The sequence below is a fragment of the Xiphophorus maculatus genome, chromosome 1 (genome assembly GCF_002775205.1).
Source record: "Xiphophorus maculatus strain JP 163 A chromosome 1, X_maculatus-5.0-male, whole genome shotgun sequence".
In the NCBI taxonomy this organism is placed as follows: domain Eukaryota; kingdom Metazoa; phylum Chordata; class Actinopteri; order Cyprinodontiformes; family Poeciliidae; genus Xiphophorus; species Xiphophorus maculatus.
In genome coordinates, this window is record NC_036443.1 from 1,864,040 (window position 1) to 1,884,946 (window position 20,907).

The 20,907-nt window shown below is 36.2% G+C and overlaps 1 protein-coding gene across 1 annotated transcript in view; it reads left to right on the forward strand.

The window, feature by feature from the left end:
- The first annotated feature begins 1,879 nt into the window (after positions 1–1,879).
- Positions 1,880–20,907, forward strand: part of LOC102233261 (calcitonin gene-related peptide type 1 receptor-like) — a 36,691-nt gene continuing 17,663 nt past the window's right edge. The window contains exon 1 of the mRNA XM_005807655.3: positions 1,880–1,977. The gene's annotated coding sequence lies outside the window, so the exon portion shown is untranslated. The remainder of the gene's footprint in view (positions 1,978–20,907) is intronic.

Here is a 20,907-nt window from a genome sequence, read left to right on the forward strand (position 1 = left end):
CAGTAAACATGCTGATGCATTTACGGCTCCATTTCGCACCTGTTAACAAACAATTTAATGTTATTAATTCATTTGCTAAGAATTTGATTTGTTTACAGAATTAAGTTGTCATAAAAGCATAAGTCCCAAATAGGGTGAATTTGTCTATTGTTTTTTAAGGAAAATATGTTTCATTCATATAGATTATGTCAAAATTAAGAGTTATTTTGATTTAGTCAGGAGTCATATTTTATAGATTTATTGGTGCAAATGGGAATTATAACGAAAAATAATTTGATATAGCCTACAATGTACTGTAAGAACAAGCTTTCAAAAAAATATAATAATGAGAAATTTTATTCAGAAATATTTATGTCTTATGTAATTCTGAATTACAAAAAAACACTGGTTTTAGTATGAAATGTTTAGGTATAAAACTTGTGGGTGCTAATGGCTGACGGGACGAATTGGTTTGTAGTCAACTATGACCAGGAAAAATAATTTCAAATAGTCAAAATAGGATCATAGAATCTCTTAGATGGAGTAAACATTAACGATCGTTTCGTTAAAAGGTACGAAATGGTGAAGGGGATGAATTTTCAGAAGACCCTCGTTGTTTTGCATATACAACAGGTAAAAAATACACACTAAACAACGTTAATCACAATGTTTTTAATGCAGTTTTTAATCAGATTGTTTTCACCTAAAAAGAAAGTCAACTCGTTAACACTTTATTTAATTACATTGAATGAAGTTTTTGTTCTCTAAATTATTATAATCAAGAGTTCCTTCGGTACGCACCATTTTGTCACCAAGAAAGCAGAGCGACGTGCCGGCCAAGCGGAGTTTGCACACCTTTCAAAGAGCGCATGAATATGATGATCCACTCAGCTCGTCCAAGAAGGGTCTGCATTGCCAGGCATGGTGCCACCATGGTCTGCCTGGCAATGCAGACCATGGTGGCACCATCTGCCCATAGAGAATCTGCCATCAGTTTCCAGAAATATTACCAGAATAAAATAGAAGAATATATTTTCTTGACCTACAGTGGACAAATTCAAGTGTACCATACATGTTGAAACTAAGGTAAGAAATACAGAAAGAGAAAAATAAGAATCAGAGACTGTAATATAAGGGCAACTTCACAACATAAGAAAATATAATACACAGTATTATATACTACGATGCACTACAGCTAATATTAATAATGGTAATAAAATCAATAAAATCTAGCTAATCAAGCTAAGCAATTAATTAGATTAGAATAAGAATAAAGATAATGAGTTCTTTCAACAAAACAACACAAGTGTATACATTATTTAATTTAATAATATTGCTTGTATTAGTATTACTAAATGCACACCCACTGCACACGCACACATACGCACACCCACACACACACCCCCACACATACACCCACCCCCCCCCCCCCCCCCCCCCCCCCCACACACACACACACACACTTGCAGGTAATTTCTGACTGGCATTGTGCTGATTTAAGAGGAGAAGCTCCTCTCGTTCCGCTTCTGACCGGGTCATACGTCGGCTAGTTATTAAGGAACAAGTCCAGCAATAAGACATCCAACTTTAACCAGCAGATGGCGCTGTTTTGCTGGACATGAGGCAACAAGACACCACAATAGTTCTCTTTATGAATGCCTCTCCGGTACGTGTTTTGTAGTTAAAATTGGTTGTTTTACAGTGAAGTCCATATTTATCCCCTAAAATAAATTAGAATCCGAAGTCCATATTTATCACCTTCAATAAAGTAGAATCCGATGTTAAGACTACCGAGGTTTTAAACAAAAATTTAAATCGCTGTTTCTATTATTTTGAAAGTACCGGCAGGACGGGGGGCACGTGATGTCAGCTGACTTGACAGCTGCAGCTCAGTCTGTGGGCTTGGTCAGAGTTGTTAGAGAGACGGAATGAGACGCTTTCCAGCTCGGGTCATGCGAGCACTGGAGGAAACTAAAGTTTGACATCTCACTCAAAAAAGGTAAGTCACGAATCTTAACTTTAGATAGGTTTTACGGAATTACTTCTGTTTTATGACTGAATGAGGCATCAGGTGAAAGTACAGTAGTGTTATTAAAAAAAATAAATACTCCTACACAGCTCAAGGTGGAATACTTTTTTTTTAATATTAAACAGAAAAAGCTGGCAATGCATTTAAAAACAAAAATATAATATTGTGGCAAATGCAGCATTATGTAGCAACTAAGTCATTTAATATCAATCAAATAGATAATACGATGCACATTCTAAGTTCCTATTTGAAATCTAATAGCAGTGTGTTTAAGATGCAGTCACATTAAGTCAGTTATTGTAACTGCTTCTCCTGTCATAAAGAATATGAAGGTTGATGCAAGTGTTTTTGTCTGCTTTTACTGTTGCTTAAAGAGCTGCTGTTGCAGAGATAGATTGCTTTATCTAAGTAACGAGAGGAAACACTATTAAGCTCTATTAAATCACTGCCATCCTTGATGTCAAATGTCACGTCAGGATTACTCTGAGCTCGCTGGTGCTGACCGAGGACTCGCCCTTCATCTACACCGCTTCACATTAATGGACGTCATAACAACAGACTCACTCTATTGTGACCAACTGATACTTAAAGCAGGGCTCCAATTCAGTTCAGTTAAAAAATACTTTACTAACCCCAAAGAAAATGCTGCTGTAACTCATATCATCCAAGATAGCCGTTGTGTATGAAGGATTCCACATATAATAGCAGTCTGTGTTACAGCTGAGATCAAGATGCCTCTGACTGACAGTCAGTAAGATGGTCTGTAATCTTGTTCATTTAGGCTCAAAAGGGTTTATGTTTAAATTATATCAGTAATGAGCAAACACCTGAAGATAAAGTACTGTTAAAAAAGTATGTGCACCCTTGCATATTTATTCTGTTTTAGCTTTTATTATTACAAAGGAATGTTTTAGATTATCAAGCAAATTTTAGAAATAGACAGAGATGAATAGTTTGTTGTTTTTTTAAACTAAAATGACCATCCGCACCAGCTTGGCGTCATGTGAAAAAGTGATTGAACCTTAAAACTGGTTGTGACACGTCAAGCTTTTGCAAGAACTGGATATGAGTTTGTTACATCGCTTCATCTCTGCAGAGTTAATTCATCTCTATTGAAGGATATTCAAGCATGCGCTGCCTGGTTAATGTCATGGAAGAGAATCTTCTTTCACTAGGAGATGATTAATCTGAGTGAAATTTATGAACTGGTGCGTGGACTTTTTCCATTCCAATTTTCAGGCAGAGAGCAGAATGTATTATCCCTAACATCCTGGTTCTTGCTGGGGTTCTATTATGTTTTCCACAAGGATGATTTGGATATTATTCTCAAGTCTCTTAACTGGAAACAGAAGAGCTCAAACCCCTCTGGTTTTAAAGACTTTTCACTGGTTCCTGTTCATTTTAAATTTCATTTTGGATTCAATGTTCAGGGCAAAAAGGAAATAAAAAGTAAATCTCTATGTGAAAATTTTTTTCATGCCTCTGTGCATCTGCTTTGGCTTTTTTTTTTTTTTTTTTAGATAGATTAAAGACATTATATGGGGGAATTTTTCTGCCATAATCCAAGAGCACACATTTTTAGTCTGAAAACAGGATTTCTTGTCTTTTGTTCTCAAAACTTTTAATATTTTTGCTTACATTTTTATTTTGAAAGCAGGACTTCATGTGTGCTCTTGGATTATGGCAGAAAAATTCCCCCATAAAATTGCAGTTAAAGAAAGTTGCTTTGTTTCACATTAAATCTGCTAACAGCGTAAAGGGAGAACAGCCAGATGCAAACTAGAATAATTTCAGTTGCTCCCAGCAGCCTAGAAGAACTTGCAAAAGCTTTTGTTGTTTTTCCCTCAAATAATTTGCATTTCTCCTGGGTTATTTTCATGCATGTTAGCAATCACTACTCCACCTCATGCAGACTGGTTGGTTTTGCTTTAAAGGTAATTTCCATGGTGTATTTTCTTGTTACTCTAAAATATACACCAACACAAAAAAGATTGGTTATGAAGTATGAATTTCCCCTGTGGCAATTCACAAAATATTAAGTTTGTCAAAAGTTCACAGGAGGGAAAAGAGAAGGTCATCTGCTTTGTGCGTATTTAGGTTGATGACATCACGAGAGGCCTGAGAATTGTACTGCTCTGCTAGCATGAGAGAAGTGTAGAGATGCACCAATCAGTTCATCGGAGACTGGCCAAATTGGTGGTCTCTAGGTCAAATACTAAAAATCTGATTATTTATCATGTATATTAAATGCATCAAAACTATAAACTCCCTTCATTTTTGGTCTGTAAACACACCATTCAAACAGAGATGTTTTGTTTGCATTTTTTATGTTTATTTACTGTATAAAAAAAATTAGGGGCATATGGCATGTTCTATGATTCAAGAATATGGAGAATCATGTAATTCTTTCATGTTCTGTTGGACTCAAAATTACTTCCTGTATCAAAGAACCTTAACAATTAGTTTTTTTTTCTCTCTCTTGTATCAAAAAAGCATGAGTCGGTCACAATCTAAGTTGGTCAGACCTAGGAAAAAAACGGATGTCACCATTGGCACAAGCAGAACCAGAAAGCAACATTTCTAGTTATGCTGACAGATTTCAACACAGAACCTGAAGAATTTGAGTTGCAAAGTTTGTTTATTTGAGCCAGAGTTTGACTTTAATGGCACCCAAGTCATGATTGATGTTGCTATGGATGGCGAAGCTGAAGCAGTTATTGACAGGAATGATGCTGTCAATAACTATGTAGGCTCCACTACAGAGGAATGTTTGGTTGATAAATGATAATAAAGACCGTAAATGATATAAGACAGTATGTTTTTTGAATAGCTGGTCTTGAAATGATCACAGAGGATCTTTTTAGTTAATCTGGCCCTTTCCATCTAACCTTCAGTCTTCTTCACAAACAACTTCCATGTGTTCTGCTTCCAGGTTTCCCTGAAATGTGTTCCCCATGTACAAACATTTCCCCCTCACTGTCAAAGAAGGAATTTGATTGAAAACATGCAAATAAAGGGGAAAAAAATAAAAAATTAAACCATGTATCATTTTTCTTAGTCTTCACAATCATGGACAGGTTGGTCTTTCAGAGAAAGCCACAAGGAAATACTTTCTCATTTGTGCTGTATGTGTATATGATACAATGAGGAAAGGTTCAAAGGCTATAAAAACTTATGAAAGCCGATCTGACAGAAAGGTGTGTGCGGTACTGTAAAGCAGTGGTTCTCAACCACCGGGCCGCGGACCAGTACCGGTCCGCGGACCAATTGGTACCGGCCGCGCAAGAAATAATGAACTACTTCTGGATCTTTTATTTTGAAAATCCTAAACCGGATTTTACCGGTTAAGTCTTGCGCGTCAAAATTGAGCCAACTTGCAGCAGAATGAGTAACAAAAATACATCAGAGTACAGTGAACCCTCGCTATTTCGCGGTTCACCTTTCGCGGATTTGCATCGTGCATTGTGTTCTGCATTCTGATTGGCTAAACAGTCTCTCCTCTTCTTCTCTACCTGTGTGTCAACAACGTTGCGGTATAATTTGTACACATACGTAAAACAGCTTGCCAAATTTAATATAATCGATGGTGGCATGTCAGTTTATAAGAATCTTTTTGCCCAGAAGAAAAAAGAGTGATAACATCTACCGATAACTATGTTCTTCTCTCGAAAAAACAAACCTGCACCGCGGGCTTTAGAAGAATAAAAAAAAAACGCTACAGAGCCGAGTCAGGATGCAGCGGCTCAGTCAGAAGAGCAGTGAAATACACGTGAGTCACTATTTCTCCTACTGTACTTAGTTTTGTTTTTTTTCATAATCATTTTTTATTTTTTTCCGTTCTAATCCAATAACTCAGGTCACGGTGGGGCGGCGCTGATCTCCGCAATTCGGGCACGGGAATCCGCTTTCAGTTCATATTAAAATTATTATTTTACAGTACAGTGGTTATTTGTAAAAAAAAAAAATGTTTATGGAGTACTTTTTATTTGTTTAACAAATAAAAGTACTGTATAAACAATTTTCATGTCCTGTCCATGATATAAACAATTTTTTTTTTAAATGTTTGGGCCTGTAAAAAGGTTTTGTTCTTTGGTTTCAATGTATTATGGAGTATTTTATTGTATAATAATTGTAAAAAAAACTGAAGCTTCCTACTTCGCGGATTTCGCCTATCACGGGTTCTTTTTGGAACGTAACCGCCGCAAAAAATGAGGGGGTTAGCCCTACCCCCGCCCCCCCCCACTGCCCCCTGGTCCGCAGCACAATTGCGAATCCGCGTAACTAAAACGGTTGGGGACCACTGCTGTAAAGGACATAAGACAATGTTTGACATTTGTCTTATTTGTGTCAGTGCCATTAATTATACCATCAATTCCGCAAAATTTCATAATTATGTAGGTATAATAATTATGCATGTGTGGCTGTAAAAGTTGAGTTGTTGGGCGTGGCTAGGAGCATCTTATTTGGATTTAAAGTGACGGAGGTCCTAAGACAGCTCATCGTCAAAGGAGCTCAAAAAAGTCTGAAATCTTATTATTTTAGAATGATTTTTGTAAAAATTGAATGAACATGTCTGTGTAGCCCATAGCCCTATCCTGACCTGTTCAAGGAGCTACAGTAGGTCATCTTTTTTTTTTTTTTTTTACCCCTCCGGTGGTCTTTTTGTGGGCTCTAGTGTCCCCCATATGACAGTAGGCTGACAGGAAACACGGAAGGAGAGGGGGGAAGACATGCGGCAAGTGTCGTCGGGTCCAGGTGTCAAACCCGCGACGGCCTCGTCGAGGACTCAAGGCCTCCAAAAGGCACTAACCACTACGCCACCACGGCACGCCCAGTAGGTCATCTTTAAAGTGTTTTTTTGTTCCTACCACCAGCAGGAGTTGTTTCCTGTTTAATACTCACATTCAAGACATTGATCTGAGAGCAGCTTGACTTTTAAACACCTCCCCGTCTTCCCGGGATGATACAGGCTGACTCTGCACACGCTCGTGGGAAACTTCCACCCCCTCACCCGCCGAGTGTCCCTTTGACTGGAACAGCCTGCTCTTGCCAGGAAGCTATCAGTGTATTAATAGGTGTTTTGGCCACTTTGGTTCCAACTATCCCCCCACTTCCACGACTTGCTGTCCAGTTTTCATAACACAAGCAACAACCTCCTCTCCCCTTGGAGTTTGTGAGAGAACCTCTGCTTATTTTAGCCTAGGTGGTAGATAGCTGGCATGTGTGCTTGCATTCTGTGTGCAAATAATAGTTGCAGGGGTGCAGGAGTTGTCGCTCGATGCGTAATCTCATATTGATTAATTGAAAATGAAATATGGACGCAAATATTAAAGTTGCCTATTATTTAAAAGATGTTAAAAACACAAGTCAGTGTGATTTACATTTCATCCTATTTCACTACAAGTTAATATAGCAGACTATGAAAGACTGCTATAGAGAACAATTTATGCTTGTTCTTCTAGACTTGCTGAGTTTTTTAAAAACAAAAAATTAATTTAAAACTATCATGGAATACCAAACTACAAAAATAAAAGAGTTTGGTAAAATTACAAGAGTATAAAGTCAGTAATTGGTTATACTTTGATGGCTGGGTTCTCATAAATCCCAATTTTGCTAACTGCTTGTTCTCTTAGGTGGTTTATAGGATCAGACAGCATTAAGAGGCCATTTCAGCAAAGCTCAAGACCAAAAGTGAAAGGAATTATACATAAGGGACAGAAGATGTGCCATTAAACACTCTGGAGAACCGACATGGTGCAAATATAAACCCAACAGCTGAACAATCAGACTGTGTGACAACATACTTACACAATAAATGGCATTGTTGAATTTGCCGTCACTCCAATCTTGGATAATGAATAGAAATCATTTTTTAAAAATGCAAAAAAAAAAGTTTTAATTGGACTTTATGAGTGAAAAAGCAAATTCTTCAATTCGGATCCAATCAGACCTGATCCTTCACCTGACATGCAACTTTACATCATCAGTGGCTTTGGAAACTGCTACGTCTGATTCTCTTTAGCCCAGTAACATCGTTTTTTCTGCTTACATGTTAATGAGTGTTCTAGTCATTAACATGACTGATCTCAGTTGATTTTTTTACAGTTTGACCACAAATACTGTCTCCTGTTTTACATCTTTGTCTTTAATGTTTTGTGCATTTTCTATGTTCAAAGCATGTTTCTGTGATTATTGTCCTAACTCTGATGTCTTTTTAGTCCACTTGAATGTTTTTCTTGCAGAACCTTCCAATTTGTTTATGTTGCAAATTTCATATTACTAACAACCACCTTATGTTGATTTTATCTTCTTCAAAGAAGATAAAGTAACTTTGATGTTAGCTATTTCCACTAACAGCAATGTGCAGCCCCAATTTTTGTAGGACTGTTTAATGTAGGGCTGAAACGATTAATCGTATTAATTGTGATAATTGATTATTGAAATAATAGTCAAAAAATTTAGTATTCGATTAATTGTTTATGTGTAAAAGACTAAAAATAAGTCATTTGCTGAAAGGATAAAACTGTCAGAGCAGCAAAAACTGTACAAAAATACATTTTGCATTTAAGATAAAAGAAACTCCTTCTTTTTCTGTAAATATGCTCTACTCAGAACAGAATGAACAATGATCAAATTATCTTTACCTGCAGCCCTAGTTTAATGTTGAAGGAGCAACACATGCAAGTCGCCCCACCTCCAACCCGAATACAAGACGTGAAATAAGTACAAATATCTGTAAAATACACAGAATCAGTTATTGTGGCAAACTGAAAACTTACCCCAAGCTCTGTTAGTATTTAGATCATCTTAATGTTTTCATTCTAAACAAATGAGAGGCTCAACAACAGGCGGCCTTGTTCAGGAAAAATACCTCTGGCTAATCTACTTATCTTACTCACATCAACTGGCACCAAAACATTCATCTGTAAATTCTTCATTTACAGATTAAAGGAGTTGTAAATGAAAAATCTGAAATTGAACTGAAGACAACACCAAAGGTTATGTTAGGAATTATTTTAGAATAACAAATATTAAAAAACTAATCGTTGTTATGAAGAAACAAAATATTTGGCATAACTATTAGTATTGATGACTCATGTCTGAATTATTGGCCAATTCAGACATGGGTTGATTCAACAGAACCTGTAGACATGTTTTTGGTAACTCTTGCCAAGAGTCACTTTCCCTTTGTGAGCTTGTTGAAAGATTTTAGGGTGAAAACTATAAACTATTTCCAATTGCTGTTAAGTTTACTTTCTATTGAAAAAAAAAGTTAGCATACCAAAAGTCTGCAGTTCAAAGGCTAGCTAACCCAAACTGGCTAATTAGTAAGCTAATTTTAGCAACAAGCTTTAAGCAACACTGGCTTCAATTTTATTAAGATTTCTAATGGTTGAACTGTGGTGTGTGCAGCAGTGGGTATGATGGGAAATTATAGGACCTAAATTTCCCTGTAGATGTTGAATAATATCAAAGATGTAGAAAAGATGTATTTTATTCTCCTTTTATCCAACATGTCAATTGTTCACATAAAATCAAGTTACATGGCACATTTATAATAATTATCATGTCTTTATTGGCCTCATGATGTTTGACCCTCAAAGAATTTGTACATACAAGAACTTAAAGCAAGTGATCTATTTTGTAAGTTATCCTGTGTGTTAATGATGTTTTTGATGTTGATGTTGCTTTTTAGACCAATTCATTATTTGATGTATGCATGTATAAAAATGACCCACTAAAGCATCTTAATAAGATAAATTATCTTGCAGAGTTTATATTGCTGATGGAAGGGTTGAAAATGTTTGCCATGTAATTTGTTGTCTTGATGCATTGAATGAGTGTGGGAGCCATTTTCAAGCACTTTGTCCAAAAGCTTTTCTCTTTTTCCCACATAATTACATCTGAGCTGCAGCTCAGCAAGAGCGGAGATAACGCTTCAATTATCCTGCTAGCTGCTTGGGTTGGCAGCCAACAGAGATAGGGAATGTAAAATTTCACATTGCTTTGTGTCAATGCTTACGGTGACCCCCAACATGTTTGCAGTGATTGTTTCTTTTTAAATAGATGAGTGAAATAATTTCTGCTGGGTTTCACAACTTGAATCTGAAAGAGCTGCCCATGTGGGACAACTAGAGTCTGCATCTAAGTCACAAAACCCCTCAAAGAAACAGTTGCTCTTTGCTTTTTGCTGGCAAACAAATTTTCCTGCATTTCAATTACACATTATGTATAGATGTGCCATGGTTAGTGTTGCGCATAGTGAAAAAATATGATTTTAATTCACACAACTATCCAGAAACAGCAGGTGAAGACAACAGGGAATCTGACATGGAGTAGCTGAACCTTTGATTATTTCATGTTGAACCAGTGAGTAAATGAAGGGAAATGGTTGTTAAAGACCAGGAAGTGCTTAGGGAACAGTAACCAAAAGCACAGGAATACAATGAAGCATAAGGTTTTACATTGTACCCAAAATATGCTGCTAATCTCAAAGTCACTGATTTTCACAGCATTAAAGACTGGAACTGTTCATCTTTAAAAAATACCTTTTTCATGGAAAGAAGAATCCACCTTTCCAACAGATAATGGATATATAGTAAATGCTAGTTCATTCAGGTTAAAAAATGATCCTAAAAGCTAAATAAATTTTTTTAATTTATTTATTTAAAATAACAGAATGCAATAAACATTTTTCTGACTAAAACATATAAATAACAGACAGTGTATGGAAAATTAGTACCGTGCATATTTATATAATAAATGTGCAGTCTAATGCATTTGAACTTTGACCATTTTTTTGAGGGAAAACTACTGAATAACTTTTGTTTACAAAGGATTGTGTATTAAAAGTGAAATGTATTATTAATATTACTGATTTTAAAGTGTCCACTTAGTGTTACAATAGTTTAAGACGCGTGTTTTGATTTTGAAAATCGCAACAACATATTTTTTTCTCTCTTTGGCTTGTATGACTGCAGTTTTTATAACTGACTGTCATATTTCAATCATGAAACTAAAACAACTACACCTGAAGGAAAAATGGGGTAAATTGCTCTCTTCTGTGTGATGACCATGTTTGCACCATTATCATTATTTGTGAATGAGGCAGTGAGGCTGCACTGATTGTGTAAATTGGACAGAGAAATGCAGCAGTTGCTACATGTGGCTCAGTGATATTGGATGGCGACTCCTCTCCGCTGCTGTTGCTCATTGTTGTGACAGACGAAAGGTTGAAGTCATTTGATGTGAGTCTACAATATGTGTTTTTGTAGTCAGGATGTAATTGTTGTGATCTGTAAAAGGGGAGAATCTGAAGGGAGATGAATCGACAAAAATAAGAAAGTTTAAGTTAACTTCCTTAACATTAAATTAAGGAAGTTAATTTAAACTTCCTTAAGTTAACCAAAAAAATCAAAAGTAACACAATAACGTTTTGCAGGCTTCATTAAAAGCTAAAATTTGATCAAAACTGGAGCCGGCAAGATAAAAAGGACAAACAATTTAAATATATTTGGAATATATGCACTGTGTTACATATGCGAACATCTGATTTAAAAATCTGGTGTAACACCTTCTCATGTACATTTATTCATTCAGGAGAATTACTCCAACAGTCACTGTTTTTATTATTTACTAACTTGCCTGAAAAACCATTGTCAAATGAACCCTGTGTGTGTGTGTGTTTTTATTTTTTTTTTATCTCAGATCTCCACGTTAGCTTCACCTTCCTTGTTTGACAGCTTTTTCATTGTTCCTTTGTGTGTATGTAACAATGGCTTATTTTTAACTGGCCGGATTCTTTAGAAGTGGAGAGCTGAGAAGTGGCAGGAAGTGGTCTTCTCAACCTTCGTCCTTCCTCTGCCTTTCCTCACATAAGGAGATTGTGTGAGTTGATATTCTGAAATTGATAAAATGGAAATAAAATACGTAATAGTAGAGCTCTACAGGATAGCCAAAAACTAAAGCATACACATATTACATCTTTCCATCTTCACATGGACTTTGCGTTAACTTCCATTCATATTTCATTCATTTCTATAAGCTAACTCTGAATTTTAAACTTACCCTAACCATTACTGAGAGACGTCTGACCAGAAATCTAACATAAACTTGATTCACACCTTAGTCCTAAGCGCTAACCCAAAAACAGCTCTTCTTTCAATAGGGCCCAGACTGTGGGCCCCGTGGGGAGTAGTGGGTCCTCACAATGTTTTCTAATATTTGTGAGAAAAATGAACCTTACTGGGTGAGAAATGCTAAAACACATGCATACAAGGTCAAGGAGATCTTGGCAGAAATCAGAAAAATCAATTCATGTCAGAAAAATTGTAGGTTTATAGTTTCACTTACTTGGGAAATGAGAAGAAATCACTTATTTCACAGGTTTGTAAAAGAGACAGTGACCCCAGTTTCAAACTCTTACTTATTAGCCATAAAATAAACAAAATTTTCAAACTCAATCAAATTAAAATTGTGCCAGATTGATTCTCTGATCATCTGGAAGAACTAATTTTATTAATAACTTTTGACAACAACTTATAGACAAACAGCTGTGTGCTTCCTATTTGGGGGCTTTGCAATGTGACATCAGCTTCCTTTATAAAGGAGGAAAGTGAGACAAAACCTCAGCTGTGCAGCATTATCTAACTGATTTATTAACAATAAATGTGTCTGCTGCACCAGCTCCAGTAGCAAAGGTAATAAAAATGATCTGGAAACTGGATGCATGTGTGACGGTGTCTGGTCTGTTCCATGTGTGTAGATAAAGTTATGTGACAAAATCTCGTACAGATTTGCATTTAGTTTTAAACTAATTTCAGTCAACCAAGAAGTTTGTTTGACAGGAAATGAAGACAGGTATTTATCTAAAGATAAGAGTAATATTAAAACAGTCTTAATTGTGAAATAATTAATTTATTTTGTTTTAATTCACACTTGGTTATATGTAAAATTATTTATACCCTTGATGATAATGATAGTACAGTATTTGCTTGCCAAAAAGCTCTTTGCATGTTTACATTGATTTATCTTTTGTGGTGATCCCCAAATGTTGGAGGTTGGAACGTCTCCTTGCAATCATTCTGATCCCTCGCTTCCTCTTTTGTCTGCCTTTTGGTTTCAAGTTGGGAATCTAGATGGGCTGGGCCAGTTTAATATTTAGGATGCACCGATGTGAAAATTTAGGCTAATATTGGTATCTGATATTAATATGATGGGGAAAAAAGTTGCTTTTTAATATCGGCCCTGTTTTATTTATCAAACCGATACCAATATGACTAATATCGTCCGATACCGACGTTAGTGACAATATATTGTGCAGCCCCAATTAATATTACTACCAGCCCAAGGAAACATGATGGCAAGAATAGAATATTACTTTAAATGTGAATCTGTGATTTTTTTTAAAAAACATTAAAGTCAGATATTTATTTTGTTTTCCTAAAAGAAGAATGAAATGAATTAGCATGTGTACCGATATGCCATTGAAATTACTCTGGTCTCAGTTTAACCAGCAGTTTTGTTGCTTTCTATTGTTTTCCATTTTGTTTCTGGGTTTTTATCTTATATCTGTCAAACACTGCTATCGGCAGCACACCATTCTTCAATTGTTCTTCTGAGAAATGTTTGTGTTAGACACCTTAAAAGGAACTTACTTTTATTATGCGGTCATTTGTTCCCCTTTGTTGCCGATCGTCGCAGAATAAATATTCCAGACTGTGATTTTTTTTTTTTGTTTAGTCCCTCACACACCTGTCTGTCTGATGTTTTCTCACATTAGGTGCAATGACTTCATTCCAGCTGAACCTAAAAAAAAAGAAATATTAAGTTTGTTTTATCTGCTGCCTCTTTCTAAAGTCCAGTTATGAACATTTATAAATTAATTTTAAATGCAGAGTGGAATACAATATTTTTTTATATTTTTTATGATTCTGTTAAAAATAACCTGAAGGTTTTGGATGAAACTCTGGTTTACAGCACTGGGGGGGGACACACTCCCCCTTTCAATTCTACTGTTTGGTGGAACAAGACAAAAATATTTAGTCTATTTTAATTAAAATTGGAGACTAATGCCAGATGTTTTTGTTAAAAAATGATGACTGTCAGAAATCAGTTGTGTGTTTTTGTACATTTGAGGTTGTGATCAGGTCATTTTTATTTTGCTATGATGCATAAAAGACTTGGAAGAGGCTGAGCTCTCTCTTTCCCAGGACTTCAAGTCTCAGAGACAAGCATCTGCAGTCAATTTTACTGCAGGGCACCAGGGACACAAAGCTAATTCTGGAATAGCAACATAACAATGTTTGGGTTTCTCTTCACCCCAACCAGTGACCCTTTAGTTTATTAGACATAGACATGTGAAAACATGTCTCTATAAATCAGATAAAACACAGTCGATATGTTTAGTTAAGTTGTTTCATGAGTTGCTAAGCTAGTGGGTCATAGGGTATCATTCAGGGTATCCAGTGGAGAACTGTTATTTCTTTCAAACATCTACTTACCTTCTTCCCTCCAATGATTATTGGAGGAGACACACAGGACAGACACACACGCACACACACTCGAGTTTGTATTTCGGCCCATATTAGGACTTTGTGTTGACTTCCATTCATTTTAATAGTTGTATTTATACAGTCAGGACTCTGGGTTTTGTTTTGCTTTTGCATCTTATTTACCATTATTCTTTAGTTACCTTAGGTTATGTTATTCTTGTATGCCTGAGTCTATGTCTAGGTTTCATTAGTGATTATAGTTAGATTATTTTTATGTAATCCTTCTAGTTATTTCTTATTTCAGGCTCCCTGTAGTGTTTCTAGTAATGTTTATTTCTTAGTTATTTCATCACACTGGGATCAGTTATTCTTACATGTCTGAGTTTAGGTATACCTTTCTTTAGTAGTTCCAGTTAAGTTATTAAGTCCTTATAGCTTCCTCCTGTAGTGTTTCTAGCTTTTCTTATCTGGTTACTTTAGGTTGAGTTCTGTTATGTCTGCATCCATGTCCATCTTCCTTTAGTAATCCCAGTTAGGTTATTTCTTAAGTCCTTCTACCTCCCCCTGTAGTATTTCTAGTTTTCTTATTTTGTAACTTTAGGTTTAGTTAGTCTTTTTGTCTGAATCTATGTCCATCTTTCTTTACTGATTCTAGCTAGTTAGGTTATTTATTTGTCTAGATCTTCTAGTTATTATAGCTCCATGTTCCTTAGTTCTTATTATTGTTAGATCAGCCTTGTTTCTATTTAGGTTTGTTTAAGTTTTTCCCTCATGTCTTTTTCTCTTCTAGTATCAGGTTTTCTCTAGTCTTAGTGTTTCTTTAGTATTAGAAGTATTTTCAGCTCCCTGTTTCCTCCCTTTTGTATTCCCCCAGCAGATCTCCTTAGCTTCCTTGTGCCATCTTCTCTCCGCCCCTCAGCTAGCTAATGTGCCAACTACTCACACCTGTAATCAATCATCTCATCTAGTTAGGTCCATTGTTCCATTTGCTGCCTCCCAGTATTTAAGCTCCTCTATCTCAGTCACAACTCGTCAGTCTGTCTGGTTACTATGTTGGTCACTTTGCTCATCTCTCCCCTTGTGTTCCTCTGTTCCTCCACATGTTTGCTGTTTTGGATTTTGCTTTAGATTTTGTTGTGCTCCTTTGGATGTTCCTTTGTAGTTGGATTCTGATATTGTTTTGTTACACACTCAAGGCCATTCTATGCTTTTGCCTGGAGCTTTTGGGTTCACCTACAACACATCATGACATATATGTAACCCAGACATTTTCTCTATACCTAACCAGTACTAATCTCTTCCTAACCTTAGCCAAAACCTAATTCACTTTGTACCTCTAAACCTAACCTTTGACCCTGAACAAGGGGCTCAACTGTATCAGGACCAGGCTTGAGTCCTCATAAAGCCCATCTGTCTTCAGAAAGCTAGTAAATATGGCAAAGAAATAGAAGAAAGAAATGGTACTCAATAGGGTAGATGAACCACTACACACGCACACATAATTCAGTGTAATCATTTGATCTACCAGTCATGTGTTTGGGCTGTGGGAGGAACCCAGAGCACCTGGAGAGAGCCCACGTTCTCTCTAGGTGCCTAACATGAACGGAGAAAACATGAATATTCCATGCAGAAAGACCCCAGGCCAGGTATTACTTTTATCAGATGGGATTCATATTCAGGTTCTGGTCAAATTATGTACATGTCTGCAGGACCCTGCGGGTCTGGGCAAGAGGTCATGTGATATTTTTCCTGGTTAGCATAATGAATTGCCCCTGTACTAGAAGAACAAAGAAGGAAACCCGCTGTACTACTTCTGGTGTAATTTTGGTGAAATTCAGAGCTGATGCACCTGAAGTCATCTGTTAGATATGGTTGCTGAAGTATTTAACAGTATATGCCCATTACTGCTGACTGCTTAGCCTTGATTTTGTGTTTGAAAAACTATTTAAACACAAAAGACCATAGGCCAGAACTGAGCCAGCTGAAAATGTAACAGATGTTATAATTTTGCTCCCAAGTCAAACCAAGTCTACCGGACCATCAGGTGTGAAACTCCCTAATTGGTGATTACCATCTGATTGACCGAGGCTCTGTAGGCTATGTCCCTACTCCTCAGGCTGGGGAGTTAATCACTCTGAAGTACATCAGCAATGTTAGAATTTGATTGTTAATTTATGTTGATACTGATGAGCCGTAAACTGTTTATTGGAGGATTATGTTTTGTATCTTATTATTAATTACCTCCTTATCAACTTTTGCCTCACAATTTCTATCTTCTCATTGAGCGTTGCTGTAAAGCGGTATCTTTGTTCTGTTTTAGCTGATACTAATGCAGCGAAAAGGAAAATTACTCTGGACTAGAAGTGAAAATCCAGTCGACTCATAAAATATGGATACACTATGGCCAGTTTCCTAACAAGCGTTACCTCAAAAGACAGGAATGCAATGAGTCAATGCTCGGCTGTCTCCTCCCCTATCTAGCAGTCCTGTCATATGTTCTGCTGATTAAATTTGCCCCCACCCACACGTTGTACACTGTTTATATGACATGGTCATTATTTGACAGGCATCCATGATGCATTCTGGGAACTATTGAGGATCATATTTAATTTGGAAGGAGAGGCAGCTTGAAAATTAGTGGGCAATAATGAATAACTTGATTTTGATTTTTTTTTTTTTTTTAGTTTTTTTCTGGCTTTCTGAATCATTTTCAACACAACCAAAGATACAAATGTAACTCTGAATTAATAATGAGCCCAGTTAGATTTAAAAGCTTAATTAATTTAAAATCAATACATTTAATGAGTTCCTTCAGTTGCAAGGGTCGAGGTTGCAGACTGACTCATTTCCTCGTCAGATTCAGTTCAGGGGTTCAGAATGCAGAGGGAGGCTGAGATTAAATTTGACCCGGCTTATTTTGAATTCCAGAAACTCATATGTGTATCCTGAAGGGAGTAAGATGTTTTTGTCATGAAGAATATGAGTCATGTCATGGTTCATTTGACCTCCTTTGTCTTGTATGGGGGTGTGCGTCTGTGTGTCTGAAAGGTTTTCAGTGGTTTCTGATCCGGTTCATTGGCTTTAATGGGAAACCAAACAAAGTTTTGCAGGGCTTGTTCAACGCTCCAAAAAAACCCTTCAGCTGAGGTTTTAGGAAGAACAGCATATGCAAATACTGTGTGTATGTACAGAGCCTCTGAATAAATTTGAATATAATTGAAAATTATTATTTGATAACTCAGTTCAATCATGAAACATATAAAGTAATTTCACACAGTCTTTATTTCTGTTAAATGTGATGATGATATGCTAAAAAAACCAAGATGTTTAAGATCACAATATTGCATCAGACACAGGCCTGTCACAATAACAACCTTTTCTGAATGATAGATCATCCCAGAAGTTATTGCAATAAACAATATAATTGTTATTTTGAGACCATTTTCAACTAATATAATGGTAATGGCATAATAATGCAAGAACACATTCTCAAAGATCAATAAACTTTAAAGTCTAATGAAAATTTAACATCAGAACTGGAAGATATTTTAAATATCTAAAATAAATAAAACAACAGAAACAACAAACAAAACCAATTATGAAATCTCTGTAAGCAAAATTGTCTTTCAGAAAAGGGCTAATTGTGACCAAAGCAGCAGACTGACATCCAGTTTTTAGTAGAAAAGAATAATTATAAATCATGCAAATGGAAATTATTGAGCTCACTTTAGTTTATCTTGCAATTAATTGACTTATGGTTTATTGCAAACTATTTCGTTAGGTTACAGGTTCTGTCATGTTTTTTTTAGTTTCAGAAACCAAAACCATCTTTATTAGATATAGTAAAGAAGAGTGGTTGGTATATGCATACATTACTGCAGAATATTATCCTGCTTTTTGCAGTCTGAAGCCAGTTCTGATTCATGTTTGGGATTATGAACATGTTGATCATGAATAGTTCCTCTATTTCATTTCTTAATCTACTTTTATTATGACATTATCAGGTTTAAAAGCCTTTATTCTTTCAAACATAATTTTTGTCCCTGTGGTCAAATAACATAACGTTTGCCTTTCCATAAAATGTCTCTTTGAATTTCCACTTTCACTGAATCTTTTCAGCTTTTGTTCTGGTTAATACTCAGTCTGATCCAAACAGCTTTCTAACATGGCTTCCTATTTAACAGGTAAAAATAGTGAAAAACAAAAGCTGAGTAACTGACTTTGAATATTCTGGAAAGGTCAAGTTCCAGAGAAAGTCATTGTTCATTCTGAGCAGTTTCTGTCCCCACTTCACTATAATTACAGCCTTGTATGGACACCCTTTCTTGGATTTAGTAATGCAGTTTTATTAGTTAGACAACTCTACCCAGTTATTTATTTGAGAAATCAAAGTATCAAAAAGCTCTTTAAACTCTCTGGGATATTTAATAACATTGTTTTTCACAAACTTGAAATATTGAAATTGTTTCATTTTCTGCAATGCCTAATTTTTTGCAAATGTTGGTAGAAAGATTTTTTTTCACTTAAGAGCAAGTGAAGTTTAACAACATTAGGAAGGCTATTCACACACATTTTTCAGAATTTGGCTTTTAATTTCCTTCACTGAGATTCAGGATGTGACTAAAACAAAAAAGATTTAAAAACTTAGCTCCACTTAGGAATTAACACAAGACTGAATTTCTCAGACTTAATTCTTGAATATTTTTGCTTTTCTGCTATTATGGTGTTTTATTCACCATGTGTGATTCCATGTGGCAAATTGACGCAGGATTTTTGTTTCCAGTTCCAGATTTGCATTCCAGTTTGACAGTAACTGGCTCCAGATCATCTAAACATCACTTCACAGAAAGAAGTCAGAACTCCTTTAAAGGAAAATGTTCCACTTCGCAGGAATCATCAACATGGATACCAACAATAGCATTTATAAATCATTTGCTTTGCTACTATTTAGAAGTAGGCAGACACTTTGTTTGCTTGTGGTGCTTAAGGTGACCCAACCAGTAAGTGTTGGGAGGACAAAGATGTATCGTGTTTAATTCATAGCAGAGTCATGGCGTTGTCGTGGCTGAACTCGGCTTAAAAGAATGGTCTTTAGAGAGGAAGCTGCAGCAAAAATATATTTCTTAATAAACTGAGATACCAACAAACATGGAGGAACAGTATCTGCTTAAAGCAAATTTTCACAAGGCAATTTATGCATAACCAAAGTAGCATGTGACGATGTGGTGACAAATACATCAATTATGTCTTATTCAGTTTTTGTTGCTGTAGCGCCCTCCAATACAGTACTTGTACTTGTATTACAAATATATTGGCACATTGCTTACCAAAGCGTCAATTAAAATAATTTTCTTAAACATTGCTGTTAAAAAGTAGTTGCCCTGTGACTGGTTCTTAAAGGTCTGTGGAATTAGGAAATCACTAATATTCAACAGTTTGGCTTAAAAAAAGCTCATAAACTAGCACATTGTGTTCCGATCTGTGATCCATCCTGATGAAGAACAGATGAGAAGGAAAGTGTTTGAAATCTATCAGCCTGTGAAAGGCTACATGCTCAACTCTGATGCTTTAGAAGTCAGTGGCAAGTGAGATCTTGGCAAGTCAGTGGCAAGTGAGAACAACAAACATGAAACAGAGAAGAGATGTGATCCTCCCAAGGTTGGTCTATGGAAACCCAAAGTGCCCAATCTTCATGGTTCATCCAGGAAGTTACAAAAGAGCCAAAACATGGAAATCACTGTCAGCCTCACATGTCTTAGTGAAGACTGGGGTTCATGATTCAACAGTAAGAAAGAAACAAAAATTGCATCATAGGAGACGTCTGAGGCTGCTTAATGTCCAGAGGGTCTGGACCTTCTGATACGGAGAAGCGATTGCTTGCTAAAGGTGTGGAAACTGTTGAACTTTTAGATTTTACCCAGTCGACAATGTGAAGCTTGCAGGAAATTGCCTGTGCTGTAAGTAGCCAAGAGAGCAGTACCGATCCAAACGAGATGGCTGTTGATTTAATTTTTGAAAGTTTGCCCAACAAGGACTGAACAGCTTCCTTTACTTCCTCTGCTGCCATTGATAAAACTACAGACAGACTACAACTCTAAAACAGAGCAGAAGTTCAATGTCATTGTTTACAACTTCTCTTGTTCACTAATTGGCCTGGTAGAAAATCTACAGAAGGAATTCAAGACAATAGGAGGAAACCCAGAGTGAGTGAGGGGAGATGAAAATTGAGCTGAATTGCACTGTAAGGCGATGGCCAGGCTAATAAAAACTAAAACTAAACTAATCAGCCAAAATATATCTTGATACAAAAGATGTTAGGAAAAATATCCTATGAACCATCAAGATAAAAACAGTTTTAAAGGTACTCGCCCAACACATTTATTCACAAATAGAACATCATAACAA